Source organism: Lepisma saccharinum, chromosome 4, assembly GCF_977018435.1.
Source record: "Lepisma saccharinum chromosome 4, izLepSacc3.1, whole genome shotgun sequence".
NCBI lineage: Eukaryota > Metazoa > Arthropoda > Insecta > Zygentoma > Lepismatidae > Lepisma > Lepisma saccharinum.
Window position 1 is genome coordinate 44614027 of NC_139232.1, and position 17059 is coordinate 44631085.

Consider the following 17059-nt stretch of genomic DNA (forward strand, 5'->3'; position numbering starts at 1 on the left):
TAGTCATATGGATATACACCTTTTCGCCTAATTAATTTCAAGTCCTGATTTGGAAACGTGTCACAAGTAATTTTAAATTGATTATCAGATAATTGACTGGCTAGAGTAGCCAAGCTAGCCGACAAAATTCTGTATGAATCAGGAAATCTTAAGTGAATAGGAACACCATTAACTTTAATTATCTTGCTAATAGCTATATATTTCTCATCATTTTATGCTAAAATATTTAAATTCTGCTTGTCAAACCCCTCGTACCTGATCAGATGATGAAAATCATAATTGGATGCACCATGGCAAAATATCGGGACAAATTTTGGTCTCTGGATCTTAATATTACAACTATTACACAGAGCCATTAGGAATTTACCATTTGTATGGGAATGGTGTTTTACCTTGATATTTGTATTTGAAAATTTAAAATCACATACCGGGCATTTTTCTGTATTGTTAAAATTTTCAATCTGATTTTTTGTTAAAGGCATCATAGGTTTTGAATTTAATAAGATATTAGATGCTATATCATGGCACTCATTTTCTATTCTATGTGCAAATTCTTTGATAGTATCTGGTCCCATATATAAGTGTGGTTCACTAGCAACACCATCCCGTATAACTATATAACAAAAACTAGAAGGTTCATGTAATTGGTATGATGTACTTGAAGATTCATCAGGATCTGGGCTGCAGAATGCAAGGGGTTTGAGGTTTGATTCAAAATCACAAACTATATATGCTGGGTGTTCCAACCAGGCTTCAAATTTTTTGAATTTTGCATTTTCATTTGGCTTAGGCATAACCATATGAACAGGTTTATGGTTGCCACAGTATTTTAAATGTTCAACTAATTTGTTTTTAGCAATTTCAGCATTTTCTTCATGAACCCCATTTATTATTTTTCTACCATCAAATACATTTAAACATCTTCGGCACAACTTAAATATTGTATTAGATTGATTTATTTGTTTTCTTACTAAAGCTTCAAGATTGTGTATTAGAGTATAATGGTATGTGCCATCCCCCTCAATTAAAAGCAAATCAATCGGAACAGCAAATTCATTATCAAGTGTACTAATTCTAAGAGGTTCTATCAAGCAATTCCCAGCACCAGTAGAACAAATAAATACATTAATAGATAATGGTTTACCATTGATATCTCTGGCCTTTTTTTCAAATTTATCAATATTCTGAACAGACATTGGATATTCTAAGCCCACCATTGCATCATCAAAATTATGTTCATGTTGTTTATAATAACTTATTCTTTCTGGACTATTTAAAACTGGAAACAAAGCAGCTAAAATACACCACAAAAAACATTTCTCATCATTATTTTCTATGTTAACCACGGCTTTTTTGTTTTTGATATTGGCAGGTAATGGCAGATATGTAGAACCTTGTAGTGGGCTAAATTCAGAAATATTAATATAAAACTTGTGTGGAGATCCACATAAACTCCATCCTGATTCTTTAGCAGCAAACTCAGAATGTTTAATATTCAATTGCTCTATCAACCTGCTTATTATTTTGTCTAAATTTGTATTTGTATTTGAATATATAGCTATGGGCCTCCCCGATGGCGCAGTGGTAGCGTCTTCGCCTTGTAATCAAGGGGTCCCGGGTTCGATACCCGGCGGAGGCACAAGTGGTTCGGATCCCACTTTAAACTTTAGGTCCAGTCCCGATTAGCCTTACTGTGCATAAAGTGGACTTAAAACACCAAATCAACCAACCAATATATAGCTACAGTTTCTGTTATGTGGGGCTGTGTAAATTTTGTGCCGTTTGGTTTCTTATATTGTGTAAATAATTTGAGATAGTTTATAAGAGCCATTTTGTACATTTAGAATAGCTTGCATATCAGGATTTATATTGTTTAAAAAATTCTTAACATCACATTTTGGCTCTGATATAAAACGATAATCTTTTAGTTGGTTATTAAAACTGTTTTGAATAGCTTCATTGCGAAGCTGCTTTGCTGGTTTATGATTAACATGTGTTTCAAGTTTTCTTTTTAGACCAGATGAAGACGTAGATGGTTGTACATAACAAATATTTTTATGTTTATATAAGAAATATTCAATGTTATATTTTCTATGGAATTTTGGGCATATTTTTGTAGGTGTTCTACATTTTTCAGGATTACAATTCTTTTGGTGCCTAGCCCAATTAGAGCTAGATATATTTTTATTGCATTGATTACAATATTTTTGATTTGGCATTTTTGTTATTAATTTATTATATAAGATTTCTTGGGGGTTCAAATTAAAACTTTATACTTAATATAAAATATTAATTGTGTTTTAATAATATGCTTTATATACTTAATATGTTAATATTTTTTTATTATTAGTTTATTATATAAGATTTCTTGGGGTTTAAATTAAAATTCTATATTTAATATAAAATATCAATTGGGTTTAGCAATATGTTTTGTATATTTAGTGTGTGGGTATTTTTATTTGTCCTAGGTTTATTATATATAATTTCTTGGGGTTCAAATCAAAATTCTATACTTAATAAATGACAGATTGTAAAAACTAATAGCCTACACGCACAAAGATAGAATAAGTATTGATCCACAGAAGCAGTGACCTACAGAATCACTGACCTAGTACAATTGCATGTCTGCACGGGCATAGAAAGGCAATGACCTAATAGCGTGTGTTATGTATCGATCTTGTATATCGCTGTATCTGCCGAACAGAGAAACTCAACAAAATAAAAATACCCACGCAAAACCAAACAGAGAAACTCAGCAAAATAAAAATACCTACGCGCTGTATCTACCAAACTGAGAAACTCAGCAAAATAAAAATACCTACGCGAAACCAGAGAGACTCAACAAATAAAAATACCTACGCGAAACCAAACAGAGAAACTCAACAAAATAAAAATACCTACGCGAAACCAAACAGAGCAATTCTAGAAGACCTCTGCACAATGCATTGTCTTAGTATTAGATATATAAGTTGAGCCTGGTCCTAAATTAAAATATTCAGAACATTCCAGGTCAACATATTAACATAATAGTACAAAAATATTTTAAACAAGTATTTAAGATTATACTTTACAGTGTACTACTATGTAATCAAAAAACTCTTATGAGCTTATTAGATTAGTTTTAAGTGAAGCTAAAAATAGTGTCGAGAGGAACATATTTTTAACAAGCTTATGAATAACAATATGACAGATACAGGTGTAGCCAAATCAATCTAAGAAGACTTGTACTTTCTCAGAAGCTTTTGTTTTACAAAAATCGTAGGTTATACACAGTAGCAATAAGATAAGATTTTATAGACATTTTGCCTTAGTTTTAAGTATTTCTATTCAGTCAAAATGCCTCGTACTTTCTCAATAACTTTTCTTGTACAAGAATCTTAAATTTGATAGAGGATGACACTTGAGCAATAAACTTTTATAGGCATCTTAGCCTAATTTTAGTACAGGCAAGACCTCGTACTTTCTCGCTCCAGTAATACCACAAACACCACTACTCTGGTGAGTAGATTTTTTTAAAAAATGTGTCTGTGATAAAGAGTGGCATGCCCAGGATTATCGGATGGGAGACGGGTTACGAATACTATTTTTGGTAGTTAGTCCTCATTTTGCCATCTTTTCCTGTCTTTGACGTTCTTTTTTAAGGAATACTGGATCAAATGGGATTATGACCCCACCAATCCTTCCTCGGGCACGTCACTAGAAATAAATGAGTAAGCATTTGATCATATTGGGAGACGAAACATTAAATGTGTTGGGAACGGAAGAGTTTTCACTGTGCATTAATTGCTTCACGATCCAACTGTATTCTAGAAGACTTCTTTGTTTCATGCTGATATACATGTATGACAAGACTGCGGAAGCTGTGACACAATTTTGAACAGTTGCAATTGCTTAGGCCTGAATATGAACAATTTGGTGGGTTTCGGCTTTTATAAGAGCTGCAAACATGGGAGGACAAGAGTGGTGTTCAGGATCGAATCAGAGAGAAATATTCGAGAACTGTCTGCATCCAGTTCGCAGCCCACGGCTTGAATCTCGTATTGTCGAGTGAATTGTCCATCCCGTGCATGTGTAACAGCTTCGTAAAAACACTCAGACACCATAGATCTTTTGATGCCTGATGAGAAGAAATGCACAAATACACATACTCCGGTTCTGGCACACAATGTTAATGCATGGAAACAGGGGAGTCGAGTGGTAAAAATGTTCCGATTTCACGTCGTGATTAAAATGCCAGCCTTAGACAGTGGCAACGATTTAGGGGATAGTTGCTCCCTATTTTTATGCCTCTTAATCCTAGGCCTTATCTACCAAGAGAAAGTAAACTTTCCTTGCACTGACCGCCCCCTCCCCATCCTCCCGTTTTGGAACCCAATCGCCACCACTGGCCTCAAACATCCAATTGTGAAGTTCTATCTATACCCCTTAAAAAGATGATGTTCAGCCCGCCCCGAAAGGAATTCCTGGATACGTGCCTGTACAGGGTGTTTCAAAAGACTTGACACCATAGGACAACTGCGTTATTATTGCAGATGGCGAAAAATGGAAAAGCGGAAAGTTGTTGGAAATATGAGGTTTTCAATATAATGTGCTTGAATTTTCAACGTAGCATGCACCATTGAGGCTGTTCGCTGGTACGAGACTCAATGAGAACTGACATTGCCTTGTTGCCAGTGCCTCATGCTTCGTCCTTAAGGGGGCATTTACACTTACTTAATTATGTACTCGGTAAATTGAGAATGATGACACAAAATTAGAGGCAAAGTAAGAATTGTGTGTGTGTGTGTGTGTGTACAGAAACACATACGCACAAGCGCACAACTACAAAACCTATAATTGTGGCTAATGTTATCTGAAATAGAGGTGGTTCATATAGGGCGTAGTGCTATGAACAAAGGATAAAATTTCGAAACGAAAGGGGTCTTAATTTTCTCTTCTGATCATGGTAGATCACCACTATAAAATATTTGCATTCAGACAACATCTTCTGTTGGCGAAAACCGGAAATAGCAACAATAATGACGATTAAGAGGGTAACGGTTCAAGCAGACTTTGCCTTCGGTGTCCTAGGTTCACTGTATCAAGTAAGTTGTGTGTCTCAATGAATAAGGAAGGACATCTGGTACCGCCAAACTCAGCAGGAAAAAAAATGTAATGATTCGTGTGTTACGGGTTGCAATCTGCCGTCATCACGCTGCTTCTCCTCCAGATGCCTCTGGCACACATCCAAAGGAGAACGTCGATATTCATATCCAATCTTTGGTCCCATTTTTGGAGATACTTTGGACAACTGGGGATCTTAACCTCTGCTGGTTACGCTATCTTTCCTTGTCCCAACACCTTGCTTCTCTGAACTACCTTCGAGGTGTCTTCCACCGTCACTGTCCTGTGGTCCTATAGGGCTGCTGTTGTCACGGTATCCAGTGACGTATAAAATGACAGTTCGATATTAATAATTTTGTTTGTTTAATCATATTATGATTAAATGTAAAGTGTGAAGTTTGGTTTATGTAATCTGAATATTTCCAATGCATATGTGGTAAAATTGATATTCGAGCAAGACATCAGGAGTTGGGAGACGGGTTTTCTGAGTGACAGCACGAATCGTCAACACGGCAAAGTGCATGACATTTTTTGCAACCGAAGCGGCTCGCCACGGAGGAAATATGGACTTATTTTTGTCAGGACCAAAAGAGGATTCGCAGAGCCATCTATGAGCGAAACGTGAATGTTGGGATTTTCTGTCAACTTCTTTTTTTCACTAAGTCGACTTTTTTTACTAAAATATGTAATTTAGGAACCATCTATCTCCTTGTGATAAATGTGGTAATGGCCAATTTGAAAGCTGAGTCAAGATAACAATGGGGATGGTGATTGAAAGTTCGAAAAAAATATGACAATAGGTTTCTCCAATCTAGGGAAGGGTTGGATTGAAATTTCCAAGGTGTATTTTGCATTTTTTTAAAAAAAATATAAACACGTTGAATTTTTTACGCGATCGGAATTTTACTTGCTTTCCCCGAGAAATTCTATATAAATAACATACCTGAAAATTCTATCGTATTTGCGACCATTGTCCTTTAACTGGTTTTAAAGCTACATTCGAACAATTATTTCAAGTTTAAAGAGTCTTTTCGAAGGTGTTTCATTGTTTTTTCGATCACGTTGAATTTTTTACATGGTCAGATTTTATTTGTTGTCCCCAAGAAATTCTATATAAATAATATACCTGCAAATTCTATCGTATTTTCGACCATAGTCCTTTAACTTGTTTTTCAACAAATTATTTCAAATTTAAAGGTGTTTCCTAGTGATTTCGACCAGATTGAATTTTGACTTGATCGGGCGTTACGTGTTGTCCCCAAGAAATTCCCTAAAATAACATACCTAAAAATTCTATCGTTTTTTCACTTAACTTTTGATTTGTGTGAAATCGTATTTTTTAAAAAATGGCATCCACCGGTTTCGCTCGTAAAAATGATAAAACCGAATGCGTTACTTGTGCGAAGCTAATCAATTTATCAGTACATAGGTCAAGATGTAGCGAAACAGGTTCGAGAATAAATTGTTTGTTACCTTCGAAGCCCTGTCCTCAATGCGAAAAGAAAATTAGCATTCCTAATCTAAATAGGCATCTGAAAATTTGCAAACTATCGACTGGATCTCTACCGAAAAGGAAAATTGATAATCCTGGAACTGAAGCTTCTACTTAAAAAAAAAAATATCCAATGAACGTAAACCAATTAGGTCTGCATTTAACGGCCAGCTCAAGGATTTCTCTTTTATGTCGGATCCAGGCTATGATTTCTAGTTTCTTGAGCGAAACGGAAACATCTATAATAAATATTCTGAAAGATAAATTAACAAACAATTCCATTAAAGTATTTGTTGGTATATTTTCTGAATACGAGAAACCCGATGTCACAACTAATATTTTTTATCACAGAACGAAAAACCAGGTTCTTCATGTGGCGGACATCGATAATTTGGACGACTTCTATTCTAATCTTTCCAACGAACTGGTTAAGAAACACGACGATTTCGAGGGTATGGGGATCAGATTGGACATTGCGCGGTAGTCCTCACACATTAATCGCTCATTTAAACAAATTCACGCCTCTTCGTGCATCCAGCTACGTGCCTCTTCCATTAAACATTCAACATAAGAGGGCCGTGCTGAACATTAAAAACATCAATAACAAGTGCTTTCTTTGGTGCATCTTGGCGGCTCTGTACCCCGTTAATCAATCAAATAATCCGGAGCGGGTTTCTCATTACACGCAATATATTGATGAGATTGAATATGCCATGTCTGGCATCGAATACCCGGTGACAATATCAGACATAACAAAATTCGAAAATCGGGCGCGGGACGGTGAAGGCAATCGCTTAGTCATTAATGTGTATTCTTACACATCAGATAAACATGTAGAACATCCCATCAGGATAAATAATGTTGATGATGACAATGCTCGCGTAATAATTCTCCTTCTCGTTTCCGACGAAAATGTCCATCACTACTGTTTCATTCGTTCACATTCCCGGTTGGTCAGAAGTCAAACAACCAAGTATGCAAACCACATCGAAGTTTGTCCAAGGTGCTTAACCACGTTGGATGGTCGTGACCTACGTAATCAACAAAATCTTCACAGTCGTCAAATTGCGTCAGAGAAACTTGCCGAACACCAAAAATATTGCGGTGAGAATAAACCTGTGCGAATGTTGAAGCCAAAAGCGAAAGAGGTCGAATTTAAAATGCACAGGGCCTTGCTTGAGCATCCGTCCATAATCATCGCGGATTTCGAAGCTTTCCTCAAACCACTCTCAACATGCGAACCAAATCCCGAAATTTCCTTCACCAGCAAATTGTTTCGGTTACGTTGTCATATGGCAGGATAGAATAGATGAGCCTTACGTATACCGCGGAGTAGATTCTGTCGAACGTTTCCTGGAAAAGATGATCGAAGAGGTTGGGAAAATTGGCAGCTTCTTGCAAATATCGAAATCGATGCTTCCGTTATCTACTAATTAACTTCGAAATTATAATAATACTGATGTATGTCCGATGTGTGATCAACACTTCACAGATGAGAACCGGAAAGTATTTCACCATTCGCATGCAGACGGTCGTTTCTTCAGTGGAATCTGTAACACATGCAACCTTAAAATCCGAAGACCGATGTTTGTCCCAATATTCTCTCATAATGGATCCAATTACGACTTCCATTCTTTCATTAGGAATCTTGGATATGATACAGAAAAAAAATATATTCTTGCTCAAAATGAAGAACGTTACATCGCTATAAGTAAGAAAGTTAAGATTCAAGGAACAAAACAAACCATAGAGATGAGGTTTCTAGATTCGTACAGATTTCTCTCTGCCAGCTTGGACGCTCTAGCGAGTAAACTTTCAGACGAACAATTCAAAATAACTAGTTTTCCCAACGTAGATATAGAACTTATTAGACATAAAGGCATTTATCCATACGAATATGTAACCGATGAATCTAAATTTAATGACAACACTCACCCGCCACGGCCAAAGTTTTACAATCGACTCAAAGATTCAGATATTACGGACGAAGAATACGTCTTTGATACTACCACTACTAATAGTAATAATAATGTTGGTCCTGGGTTCGAATCCCGGCTTGGGTAGTTTATCCAATTGGCTTAAATAACAACTTATTTTTTCAATGGAACAATTCCAGATTTGCAAAAAGTTTCAGTCAGGCATGCGAAATTAATGTGGGATGAATTGAAATGGAATACTCTCGGGGATTCATAGCCACGTGATTGACCACTAATTGATTTTTTCTTTCAGCAAATATGACAAGTGTACCGTCACACTCTCTTTATACTTGATCTCTTGCATTACTTCGGTGACAATGAAAAGTTTATTGACCTGGTTTATGAATATAAACCATTGTGAGCTGAACGCGAATTTCTTGAAAAATCAAGTTTTGATACTATAGTCGAAATGTCAGAATTAAAACGCTTTTCAGTCTCTAAAAAGCATAATGATACAACATTTTTAAGATAATACGTCTTTGATACTACCACTACTAATAGTAATAATAATGTTGGTCCTGGGTTCGAATCCCGGCTTGGGTAGTTTATCCAATTGGCTTAAATAACAACTTCTTTTTTCAATGGAACAATTCCAGATTTGCAAAAAGTTTCAGTCAGGCATACAGCACACACACTGATTGACACAAAAATCAAAGAGATGCACACAATTATGCACTTTTCACACGATCTGAATATCGACAGTGGTCAGGCACATCATGTTTGGCTCCTACTTTTGCAACAACTCAAACCTATCACACACAGCAGACAAAGACATACAAGTGAAGTTGGTTACGATTGTGACCACCGCGCAACTATTGACAAATTAATGGGTTGATTTTTCTATTTATTTTTTCTTCCCGCATTTCAGCTTCGTTGCGTCAACAGATGTATAACAAATGACAGTCACTTTGCTGAAATTGTGGTATTTTTAATCAAAACTCCCTTTTCCTTTTTGGCTAAAATTCAGTCCGAATTTCCCTGCAAAAGGGAAATTTCCCTTCATGTGGCAACACTGGTGGGCTGTGGTTGCCTCCCTTTTTGGTGTCGGGAAGACGACGCACTCCATTTTTGTTTGTGGATTCTTGTAGTTATCCCAAGCCTGCTTGTAGTACTTGTTCAGTCCTCGGCTCTCGGAAAAAGAATGAATCTTTGGGGTTCACGTGCAGTCACTTACGAGCCACTGCGAAGGCCTTTCCACCCATCTGCCTGCGAACTGAGGCCATCCCAAAGTGTGCGCCGCGAAATGTTTCAATGTTTTAACTTAAATGACACTTGTTAGTCAATGATATGATTGTTCCAAATATGTGCGTATTTACTTATTATGATTTGACACATGGTGAGAAATAAATTACTCATTCTAAAATTATTTTCGGTATATGCAATATCATGTGTTATGGGATCATTGGATCCACACAAAGCAGGGAGGCGCGGTACACTCTACTACTCACCCGACCAAGTGATATACAGTTGTTTAGGCATTCTATTAGATCAAAAACATTGGATTCTGTTTAACGGCACTTTAATTCAATCTTAGATAATTCAAAATTCATGACGCCCATAATACTGTCTTGGCCAGACCAGCAAATTAGTGTGCGCAGTGCCAGAATATTTCGAAAAAGAAAAAATAATAATGCTTTGATTCAATTTTAAAAATTGATTGAGAGAAGAGCAGTGGCGCTGGCAATTGGCAGATGGTTCGTGGTGTCCATCGGGAAGGAAAAGTCCAGCGTTGTTTTTTTATTTTGCACGGGCGGCGGAGTCGTAGCGAGGCGCGCATGTTTTTTTTATTTTTTATTTCGCGCATGTTTTTTTTTTTATTTCGCGCATGTTGTTTATCAGCATGAATATCTGAACATGCTCCGTAATTGGTTTGTACCCATCTTGACAGACATGGGGGTTGATTCCATATCTAATATTTAAAATTCGTATCCATGGAAACCTTTCTAACAATGGGAAGTTGAATCTCATTTTCAACCATTGTTTTAGTTTCCATTGAGATGATTTGAAATAAACAATTACCAAACTTCAAACGCTCATAACCCTGTTGATATTTAAGATAGAGAAATGATTCAAGGAAATAGTTACCTTGCCGAAAAAGGCCATCGAAAATACAACCCTTGATTTCCTATTACGTTGAACTAACAATTTCGCCACAGATCATCATATTATTATTATTGATACGTATCATGTCTACAAAATTTAGGACATCTTGGACCGGAAGGGACTGAACCATATGCCATGCAAAATATGTCAACTTTTCAAAATTGTACCCTGTCTTCTAGTATGCTCTTCCACATAAGTGTGGATAGATTCAGATGGGTGGATGTGCTGAAAACAACACAACCTGGGTATAAATTATAGTTATGTAGAAAACGACCGAAATAATAGAACATTTATCATTACTTATTCATTATTTATTCTTAATGAAGAAGATAGCCTAAATTCCTTGATAGCAAAATAAGAAGAAGCCTTTGGAACGTCCTACTTCTGGAAGACCAGTTACTTGCAACTCCTGTTCCTTGGGAGGCTTAAGGTGACCGGCACTTTTAAGTGTGCCGGCAGAGATCTTTGTCTTTTGCAGTTAGGTTTGGCTTGACTGTAGAGCACCGGAGAAAAGAAAACAACACGGTAATCATGCATACGTTGCCGGCAAACCAACCAATTGTACACTGTCACTGGCATGAGTGTCTCGAATGACACATATTCAAAGATGGCGCCTGATATGTGCACAAAGTGCATTTTGCCTTCTAATTACATTACATTTGTTTTTATGAACAAAAGTAATAAAGAAAGGAAAACAATCTCTCGCTTATTGCAAGCGAAACTCAAAGAATCTTGACACCAGTCTCACTGGCGCCAGCAAAAGTCGGGAGATAATCTGGCAGAATGAATGTTGGATTTTATACGGCAGTGGATAAGATGCATCAAGTGCTTGAGTGCATGAATTATGTGCAGGAGTTGGGAAAGATCAGTGGAAAACATATGTTTGTGATTTATGTTCCTAAACAAATCTGTAGCAAATGTAAGAATGACATTTAAAATATTATATCCTCGCCCTAGAGATATATATAAAGAGCTCGTCGTTCACTAAAAAACTTGCACAATAAACCTATTCTCAGTTTAAAATGTTAAAAAACTGATCAAAGTGATGTCTAGGGAGAGAAGTTCGCATGCCATTGCACAAGATTTTAATCGGATACATCCATGAAGAGCTGCGCATTATGAATGGTTGTCGCGAACAATTATGGTCAGCTAAGCAAAAATATAAACAATTAGATTTAACAAGACCATGTATAATATACTAATTACAATGACCTGCGCAGAAAGTCCATATTCGTCCTTCAGGCAACCAGCATGCGCAGTAGGCACCATTAGGTTTAAAATAGATAGAGAAGTGAAATTCAGTTTGTTACGCACAAGTATTCCATGCATCCTAATCTTCCACCGAAGACAATTTAGTAATAAATGATTTCTTAGTACCGGTAATGCTAAAGTTACGAAGAAAAAATTATGAAATAACCGATTATGTGCGAGAGAATTACGAAATTATACAGAAATATGTATTATTACAACAAAACCCAAAGAACATCATGGAATGCCTTGCATATAACATTAAAACAATATAAAATAAAGACTTTTACGGGGCATAAAAACAGATTGTGGTAGAGGAAGGATCATTTTCGATTTTGTATGACCATGAGATAGGTGATGCCGCTGGATCTAGATGGTAAAAACTAAGAATAAATTGTCATCAATTTAGAGTTAACGGTATGGGGAAAAAATGGATGTCATTTCCGTGACCAGCATTTCACGAAGCATTCCGTATTTTTCATATGTGACGAATCATCACATATAATAAATATCCAATATTGATGTCATTAATATTCTTAATTATCATGTGCAAAATGATGCCAAATTAGTGTATTATTGCATCAAGGATTTGAGTTCAGCATCAATTTTGAGAATAGGATCCAGACACTGAGACTGGAGGCTAGCTATCTCATTTTGGAGACTTGTCAAGTACTCGGTCTAGGTCAGATGTCTGATCTCCCCGCCTAGTTTTTATTTCTGCCTCTTTGCTCTCTCATTTTCCAGTCTTACATTCCTTCTCTTTTCTACAAATTCTAATGTGTTCTATTGGGTCCCGTAACAGGACCGAAACACTTTTTCTTGCACAACTTAAATTCGGTCCAAGTTGCGTATGGTTTCATTGAAAAAACGTTCCTGGACCGTATTTAAATGCATGTTTGATGGACTGGAGAAAATTCCTAATTTCGTGCATATATTTAGTTATAACTTTAGGAAGAATTTGGTGCAGCATTATCAACTTTATGGTAGACAAATTCAAATGAGAAGTGCAAGCAGGCACTGGCAATGGATGTACAGTTTTCAAATGAACCTTAACAAGGAAATGGTTAGGTGGGGAAAGGATCTCAATATGTTGACAACATTAATGGCATTCAAAACTTAAAATTCGTTAATATTGCAAGTTTGAAAAGCATTTTTTTAAAAAATCTTGAAAGGAAACACTCCCATTCTTGGTGTTCGTGGTTACATTTTGTTGGTTCATTATTTGAGATGGGAAATTCATGACAATGGATTAAATTGTGTTATTTTGGTCAAGACAAGCCTTAACTGTTGTTTTCTGCTATTTAGGTTGCCTTGAGAAGTTACACTTGTCATTGTATTGTATTGCATTATTCTGTGCTGTGTTCCGTATTGCTTCAAAGTCCTCAGTTTTCTTACCCTTCCGTAATGGAAAGACAGCGTTTTTTAATGTCACCTTCACTTCAAATTTTCTAATCTGTGGCGCCTGGCGCGGTATAGTTGAATAATTTTTCAAAGCATTTTAGTTAGTTTTATAAACGCAACACGAGTTACTCTTTAAAATGAATAACTGTAAGTTTAACAGTAACTCACATATATTTTGAAGAAAGTAACTGTAATAGTTACTTTTTTTAAATTAACTCTCCAACAATGCACAATATGCATTATACAGGGACTTCAAAAATTTATCTTGGGCAGTTTAAATTTTAATCACAAATATTTTACTTTGTTGGACAACAGTGGAACTGGAAACATGAACCTGATCTCCTTTACTGCTGACAATGAAATTTTGATACAAAATATACAAAACATTAAAATCACAAGATGGCAGTTCGGTTGCAAAGGTTGCATGCAGAAAAGAAAGAACAAGGCCCTATTACTTGAAAGCAAATTTCTTTGTTTTCGAAAAAAGTGTAAATATTTGAAATTATAAATATAAAAGTGTGTAAAAATGATGTAGAATATCTTTAAATACTGAAAATAAGTTGGAACAGAAATTACAAAGTTCCTAAGTTTTGTCGCAACTTAAATTTCAGATCTATAACAGGAAGGAAGCTCGTGTAGAAGCGATCTCTCCTTTCATCAAGAAATTTTGACAGTCTTGACTTCTTATATATAAACTGCACACTCTACAGAATTCTTAACACGGATTTTTTAAACCTCGAAATTTTTTGGACTACACTTTCAAAGCCTATCTCCAATGCCAAAGCATAAACACGGTTGGTTGGTTGATTTGTTGTTTTAAGTCCACTTTATGCACAGTAAGGCTAATTGGGACTGGACCTACTGTGCTTCAGGAGTCGAACATACCTGCTTCAATTGACACAATTTGGATTCTGTGTATGCTTATGAATTTAATTACACCCTAACGATAAATTAGCATTTCAAAAGAAAAAAAACTGGGATTTCATTAAAAAAATATATTATGACCTTTATGTACATATCTTGTATGATCCGTTGCCATGGGAATTACGACTGTGTTTTGTCTTTAGTTTCGGGCTTTGAGTTTTAAAAGAGTGGTCAAGCTATGTTGCGCAACCTTCGACGGAAGTCAATTCTAGGGGGGGGGGGAGGGAGCGGAAAATAGAGCATAAAAAACTCTACGTACAGGATAATAATTTCACTATTTGAAATTTATGACTTTTACATTTTCTACATTTTGTAACACCTGGCGACGCAGCGGTGGTAGAGAAGGACAGAGCTATTGGCAAAATTGTTTTGTAAAGATACCGATAGTTTTGGACTGTCTTGTAAAGAGACTGATAGCTCTGAATTTGCTTGTAAAGGTACTAGTTTTTCAAGAAACACATAAATAATTTACAACAGGAACATCGATACAGGCTTTACTACATCGATATACGATAGACATCAGTATTTTGTTTCCAAACTGCTGTCACAGTAAGAAACGATAACCTACGATCAGTTTTCACCACGTAAGACCTTGGAATTCCTAGCTGCCTGTTCGCCTCCCGTATTGACTTCCATGGGCTATGCTTGAAACAGTCTCTTATCGACTCGACATGTTCGTCTGACACTAGATGTTTACCGCCACAGTGACGTTTCACCACATTACTTTTCTCTTGATATTTCGGTCTGTGTATGGGACCAGTGGCCACCCATCATCATCACAAAATTCGGAAGCCATGATTTTCTATGGATTCACTTTGAGATTTCAAATTCAAGGAATGGATTGGGGCCTTGCATTCTAATTGCGCATAGGACTTCCCCCAGTGTGATTTGTTTTTTAAAATTTTGATTTGGCGATTTAAGTCCACTCATGCACAGTAATGTTAATCGGGACAGTTTAAAGTGGGATCCGAAAACTGCTGTGTTCAATAATAAAAACAGTCATGTGTGGGAACATGAAAATCTACATGGACTGCTAGTGGCACATCATCAGCACAGATTTGCAGTGAATGTGTGGTACGGAAAATAATGATAAGAGCTCGAGATACGACGTCATCAAGATGGCTGCTAGATCATTCTGCTCTGTTTAAATTTAAAAAGCTATATTTCCCTCTTAATTAATTAACAATTGGAATATAATTAAGCCTTGTTTCCATATTAAAAAATAAGTTGCTGACCAAGGCAGTTTATTAAGATAAAAACACTTAACACGTAACGTTTCAACCCTGTATCAGGGTCTTCCTCAGACGAAGAACTAAACTAAGATTTTAGTTATTATTATTTATTTTTTAACAATTGGGTGTATTGTTAGGTCTTATCTCCAACGGATTCTACTATGCTTGAAAATCTTGTTTTAATCTTATGTCATTCGGTATCGGGACTTCTGAGTGTTGTATTGGTTCGTGTACAAATATTATGAAAATTATCATAAATAGATTCTTCTGTAATACATTAATTTTCTCGTCCAAGCACATTGGACAATAATATCTAAAATTTAAAAATGACTTTATAGCCAGGATCGGAGAATAATGTTTACTCTCGAAAAGAATAAACAACTGTTTTGGAGCAGAGTTTCCCTGAAAAATAATCTCAAAAGTTCTTGTCCTAGTCCATTTTTTCCAAAATTTAACAGTATTAAATGAAGGTAAGTTATGTGTGTGAGTGTTGTGGGGGGGGGGGGGCATTAAATTAATATAAAATATAAAGTTTAGAAATATCATACAAGTACTACAGTTTTGGTGTAAAAGGTAAAGGTAAAGTGTTTCACTGTGCATAGCACCACGCCATGAAGGCGTATAGGGGGTGTGGGGGTAACGTCCCACACTTTCTTGATCCGGTCGTGAGTGGGGGTGATGTGATCAGCATCACGCCCCTGACCGCCTTTACCCCCCAGGGTTTCCCCCAGGTACCCATGTTATTCGACGCTGGGTGGGCGCCGGGGCCACTTCCACCGTTAGAAAAGTTCCCGGATTTGAACCGGCCGGGGATCGAACCCGGGACCTTTAGCATGGTAGTCAGACGCGTTACAGTTTTGGTGTACTAAAAATTATCACGTAAATGAATGGGCGTCAATTAAAAATTAGAAAGATATTATTCTACTAATCTTTATGTATGTAACTGATGGTGGAATGTTTAAAATGTTCAACACTACTTTCCTAGTTACGAAAACAATTTATGTGTAGTTGGCATGGCTACCACAAAAAATCCTCCACATCAGCAGTATTTTTCAGATCTCTAAGTCCACCTCTGCACTGTACAGAATCTAACCCCGTGAATTCAATAGCACTTCAACAATTTCAAAAAAATACCTATTCGAAAATGGTCACCCATACTCGTGGGCGTAACTTTGGGGGATAGTTCACGTGGAGGGGGATTGATCAACTTTTGGTATGATTAGGGTTGCTGTATTTCGTAAGTGAAAATCCAGGACACTGCTGGCCGGAAACTTGTTGGGGAGCAGGGGGTGCTGGACTTCGTCTACATTACTCATTGAATACTGTTTGAGTACTTGCAAGATGTTACACAACACTTCCTCAGTAACCTTTGAAGGTTCCGGGATCTCTATCTGCGTCGCTTTAACAGTAGGATTTTTCAGTGAATGTGAAAATTAGGAATATGGTTAAGGAAGGTTCCTGCAACTGTGGCGGAGGCAGTTGTGTATTCCTGAAGAAATTCTATGGATTTGATGGATTTAGTTTATTTTACTTTGCGTTTTGTGCCTCTTGGCTAATTTGCGAAGATGGGGATGAGTGAT